General features: G+C 30.7%; 1 non-coding gene across 1 annotated transcript; it reads right to left on the reverse strand.

Moving 5' to 3' along the window:
* Positions 1 to 4,385: 4,385 nt before the first annotated feature.
* Positions 4,386 to 4,470, reverse strand: TRNAL-CAA. Its single transcript is given in 2 exon segments — positions 4,386 to 4,421; positions 4,433 to 4,470. It is a non-coding gene; the product is annotated as a tRNA-Leu (tRNA).
* Positions 4,471 to 6,164: the final 1,694 nt, after the last annotated feature.

Consider the following 6,164-nt stretch of genomic DNA (forward strand, 5'->3'; position numbering starts at 1 on the left):
ACTTGTTCCAACTGTAGCGGCCTAATTTGCCCTTTTAAATACCATATTCCTATTGGATTTTTTAAAAAAATTAATTACAAATTTTATTGAATAGACAACATTCAAAACCTCCTGACATAAAAAAAAAAAAGTCATAGAAGAACAGTCAAATAAACTTTCAAACTATTTTTAATTACAAAAGATTTCATATTAAACTTTCTTAAAGTGTAAGTAGAACATTTTTACATATAAATTACTCGCGATAGAAGAACAGTCAAATAAACTCTCAAACTATTTTTAGTTACAAAATTTTTCATATTAAACTTTCTTAAAGTGTAAGTTGAACATTTTTACATATAAATTACTTGCAATTCCATGACCATATATTATTATGAAACTAAATCTTTTCTTACTTTTTGTAGTTTTATGTTATTATGTTAGAAGTGGGATTTGAACCCACGCCCTCTCACGAGGACCAGAAGTTGAGTCTGGCGCCTTAGACCACTCACCATCCTGACTTCACAACTTTTATAGTGTATTAAATGTTCATCGTTTTGAATGTTTAATTTTAATACATTAAAAAATGAACATTGAACAATGGTTTATCTTGTAATGCAAATTGTGGTTGGTGTATCATGTATGTTGTTAAATGTGGAAACCTATTGATGGCAATTTTTACTGTGGATCATGCATAAAAAAAATTCACACAAATAATGAACTTCAGGTAAAGAAGAAATGAATATTATGTATTCAAATGGTGAACATAGATTTGCTAAATATCATATTTTTAAGTAAAGGTAAAGGGGTGTGCCGAATAAGTACGTCCAGCTATACTCTACAATGAAATAAAATATTCAAGAAACAAAGAACATCATGTCCCACAAAAATGAACCTAGAACTTCAATCAATATGTACATCCTCAAATAACAACCCATATCCATACAAATAGTGAACCTTATGCATAAAAATAATTAATGTTCAATAAACATAATGTACTTTATGCATAAAAATAATGTACTTCATTTATAAAAATAATGTCCTTTAGATCGTAGTTCACCTAATAAGCATGGCATATGTATATGGGGCCACGTTGACGTCACATGCAAGACACGGTGGGGCTTTGATGGATCCACCCGTACTAGGTAACGCCAAAATTCATATGGAGTAATCCATTGCTCCGTGAGAAATTGCGACAGAGGATCACGGGTGGTTAAATTGTGAAATTTTAAGGACTAGGGGTGGTTAACTTGGACCCCGAATGGTTAAATTTGAAATTCGAAGGACCACAAATAGTCAATTCCAATGTTTTGGACTAAACGTGGTAAAACCACTATACACGGAGTACTTAAAATGGTATTAACTCATTGCTCCGTCTTCTTTCGTCCCACTTGTTCCAACTGTAGCGGCCTAATTTGGCCTTTTAAATACCATATTCCTACTGGAATTAAAAAAATAATAATAATTACAAATTTTATTGAATAGGCAACGTTTAAAACCTCCTGACATAACAAAAAAGTCATAGAAGAACAGTCAAATATACTTTCAAACTATTTTTAATTACAAAAGATTTCATATTAAACTTTCTTAAAGTGTAAGTAGAACATTTTTACATATAAATTACTTGCGATAGAAGAACAGTCAAATAAACTTTCAAACTATTTTTAATTACAAAATTTTTCATATTAAACATTCATATTAAACTTTCTTAAAGTGTAAGTAGAACATTTTTACATATAAATTACTTGCGATTCCATGACCATATATATTATTATGAAGCTAAATCTTTGCTTACTTTTTGTAGTTTTATGTTATTATGTCAGAAGTGGGATTTTAACCCACGCCCTCTCACGAGGACCAAAACTTGAGTCTGGCGCCTTAGACTACTCAGCCATCCTGACTTCACAACTTTTGTTGTGTATTAATTGATCATCATTTTGAATGTTTATATTTAATACATTAAAAAATGAACATTGATCAATGGTTTATCTTATATGCGAATTGTGGTTGGTGTATCATGTATGTTGTTAAATGTGGAAACCTATTGATGGCAATTTTTACTGTGGATCATGCATAAAAAAAATTCACAAAAATAGTGAACTTCATGTAAAGAAGTAATGAATATTATGTATACAAATGGTGAATATAGATTTGCTAAATATCATATTTTTAAGTAAAGGTAAAGGGGTGTGCCGAATAAGTACGTCCAGCTATACTCTACATTGAAATATAATATTCAAGAAACAAAGAACATCATGTACCACAAAAATGAACCTAGAACTTCAATCAATATGTACATCCTCAAATAATAAACCATATCCATACAAATAGTGAACCTTATGCATAAAAATAATGAATGTTCAGTAAACATAATGTACTTTATGCATAAAAATAATGTACTTCATGTATAAAAATAATGTCCTTTAGATCGTAGTTCACCTAATAAGCATGGCATATGTATATGGGGCCACGTTGACGTCACATGCAAGACACGGTGGGGCTTTGATGGATCCACCCGCACTAGGTAACGCCTAAATACATATGGAGTAATCCATTGCTCCGTGAGAAATTGCGACAGAGGATCACGGGTGGTTAAATTGTGAAATTTTAAGGACTAGGGGTGGTTAACTTGGACCACGAATGGTTAAATTTGAAATTCGAAGGACCACAAATAGTCAATTCCAATGTTTTGGACTAAACGTGGTAAAACCACTATACTCGGAGTACTTAAAATGGTATTAACTCATTGCTCCGTCTTCTTTCGTCCCACTTGTTCCAACTGTAGCTGCCTAATTTGTCCTTTTAAATACCATATTCGTATTGTATTTTTAAAAAATAATTAATTACAAATTTTATTCAATAGACAACATTTAAAACCTCCTGACATAAAAAAAAAGTCATAGAAGAACAGTCAAATAAACTTTCAAACTATTTTTAATTACAAAAGATTTCATATTAAACTTTCTTAAAGTGTAAGTAGAACATTTTTACATATAAATTACTTGAGATAGTAAACTTTCAAACTATTTTTAATTACAAAATTTTTCATATTAAACTTTCTTAAAGTGTAAGTAGAACATTTTTACATATAAATTACTTGCGATTCCATGACCATATGTTATTATGAAGCTAAATCTTTGCTTACTTTTTGTAGTTTTATGTTATTATGTCAAAAGTGGGATTTGAACTCACGCCCTCTCCCAAAAACAAGAACTTGAGTTTGGCACCTTAGACCACTCAGCCATCTTGACTTCACAACTTTTATAGTGTATTAAATATTCATCATTTTGAATGTTTATTTTTAATATATTAAAAATGAACATTGATCAATGGTTTATCTTGTAATGCGAATTGTGGTTGGTGTATCATGTATGTTGTTAAATGTGGAAACCTATTGATCGCAATTTTTACTGTGGATCATGAATAAAAAAAATTCACACAAATAGTGAACTTCATGTAAAGAAGTAATGAATTTTATGTATACAAATAGTGAACATAGATTTGCTAAATATCATATTTTTAAGTAATGGTAAAGGGGTGTGCCTAATAAGTACGTCCAGCTATACTCTATATTGAAATATAATATTCAAGAAACAAAGAACATCATGTACCACAAAAATGAACCTAGAACTTCAATCAGTATGTGCATCCTCAAATAATAAACCATATCCTTACAAATAGTGAACCTTATGCATAAAAATAATGAATGTTCAAAAAACATAATGTACTTTATGTATAAAAATAATGTACTTCATGTATAAAAATAATGTCCTTTAGATCATAGTTCACCTAATAAGCATGGCCTATGTATATGGGGCCACGTTGACGTCACATGCAAGACTCGTGGGGCTTTGATGGATCCACCCGCACTCGGTAATGCCTAAATTCATACGGAGTAATCCATTGCTCCGTGAGCAATAACGACAGAGGATCACGGGTGGTTAAATTGTGAAATTTGAAGCACTAGGGGTGGTTAACTTGGACCACGATTGGTTAAATTTGAAATTCGAAGGACCACAAATAGTCAATTCCAAAGTTTTTAACTAAACGTGGTAAAACCACTATACTCGGAGTACTTAAGATGGCATTAACTCATTGCTCCGTCTTCTTTCGTCCCACTTGTTCCAACTGTAGCTGCCTAATTTGTCCTTTTAAATACCATATTCGTATTGTATTTTTTTAAAAAAATTAATTACAAATTTTATTCAATAGACTACATTTAAAACCTCCTGACACAAAAACAGTCATAGAAGAACAGTCAAATAAACTTTCAAACTATTTTTAGGTACAAAAGATTTCATATTAAACTTTCTTAAAGTGTAAGTAGAACATTTTTACATATAAATTACTTGAACATATATTATTATGAAGCTAAATCTTTGCTTACTTTTTCTAGTTTTATGTTATTATGTCAGAAGTGGGATTTGAACCCACGCCCTCTCACGAGGACAAAAAACTTGAGTCCAGCACCTTAAACCACTCGGCCATCCTGACTTCACAACTTTTATAGTGTATTAATTGTTCATCGTTTTGAATGTTTATTTTTAATACATTAAAAAATGAACATTGATCAATGGTTTATCTTGTAATGCGAATTGTGGTTGGTGTATCATGTATGTTATTAAATGTGGAAACCTATTGATGGCAATTTTTACTGTGGATCATGAATAAAAAAAATTCACACAAATAGTGAACATAGATTTGCTAAATATCATATTTTTAAGTATAGGTAAAGGGGTGTGCCGAATAAGTACGTCCAACTATACTCTACAATGAACTAAAATATTTAAGAAACAAAGAACATCATGTACCACAAAAATGAACCTAGAACTTCAATCAATATGTACATCCTCAAATAATAAACCATATTCATACAAATAGTGAACCTTATGCATAAAAATAATGAATGTTCAATAAACATAATGTACTTTATGCATAAAAATAATGTACTTCATGTATAAAAATAATGTCCTTTAGATCGTAGTTCACCTAATAAGCATGGCCTATGTATATGGGGCCACGTTGACGTCACATGCAAGACTCGTGGGGCTTTGATGGATCCACCCGCACTCGGTAATGCCTGAATTCGTACGGAGTAATCCATTGCTCCGTGAGCAATAACGACAGAGGATTACGGGTGGTTAAATTGTGAAATTTGAAGCACTAGGGGTGGTTAACTTGGACCACGATTGGTTAAATTTGAAATTCGAAGGACCACAAATAGTCAATTCCAAAGTTTTTAACTAAACGTGGTAACACCACTATACTCGGAGTACTTAAGATGGCATTAACTCATTGCGCCGTCTTCTTTCGTCCCACTTGTTCCAACTGTAGCTGCCTAATTTGTCCTTTTAAATACCATATTCGTATTGTATTTTTAAAAAAAAATTAATTACAAATTTTATTCAATAGACAACATTTAAAACCTCCTGACATAAAAAAAAAAAAGTCATAGAAGAACAGCCAAATAAACTTTCAAACTATTTTTAATTACAAAAGATTTCATATTAAACTTTCTTAAAGTGTAAGTAGAACATTTTTTCATATAAATTACTTGCGATAGAAGAACAGTCAAATAAACTTTCAAACTATTTTTAATTACAAAATTTTTCATATTAAACTTTCTTAAAGTGTAAGTAGAACATTTTTACATATAAATTACTTGCGATTCCATGACCATATATATTATTATGAAGCTAAATCTTTGCTTACTTTTTGTAGTTTTATGTTATTATGTCAAAAGTGGGATTTAAACCCACGCCCTCTCACGAGGACAGTCAAATAAACTTTCAAACTAATTTTAAGTACAAAAGATTTCATATTAAACTTTCTTAAAGTGTAAGTAGAACATTTTTACATATAAATTACTTGAACATATATTATTATGAAGCTAAATCTTTGCTTAGTTTTTCTAGTTTTATGTTATTATGTCAGAATTGGGATTTGAACCCACGCCCTCTCACGAAGACCAAAACTTGAGTCCAACACCTTAAACCACTAGGCCATCCTGACTTCACAACTTTTATGGTGTATTAATTGTTCATCATTTTGAATGTTTATTTTTAATACATTAAAAAATGAACATTGATCAATGGTTTATCTTGTAATGCGAATTGTGGTTGGTGTATCATGTATGTTGTTAAATGTGGAAACCTATTGATGGCAATTTTTACTGTGGATCATGCATA

The sequence above is a fragment of the Ipomoea nil genome, unplaced genomic scaffold (genome assembly GCF_001879475.1).
Source record: "Ipomoea nil cultivar Tokyo-kokei standard unplaced genomic scaffold, Asagao_1.1 scaffold2821, whole genome shotgun sequence".
NCBI lineage: Eukaryota > Viridiplantae > Streptophyta > Magnoliopsida > Solanales > Convolvulaceae > Ipomoea > Ipomoea nil.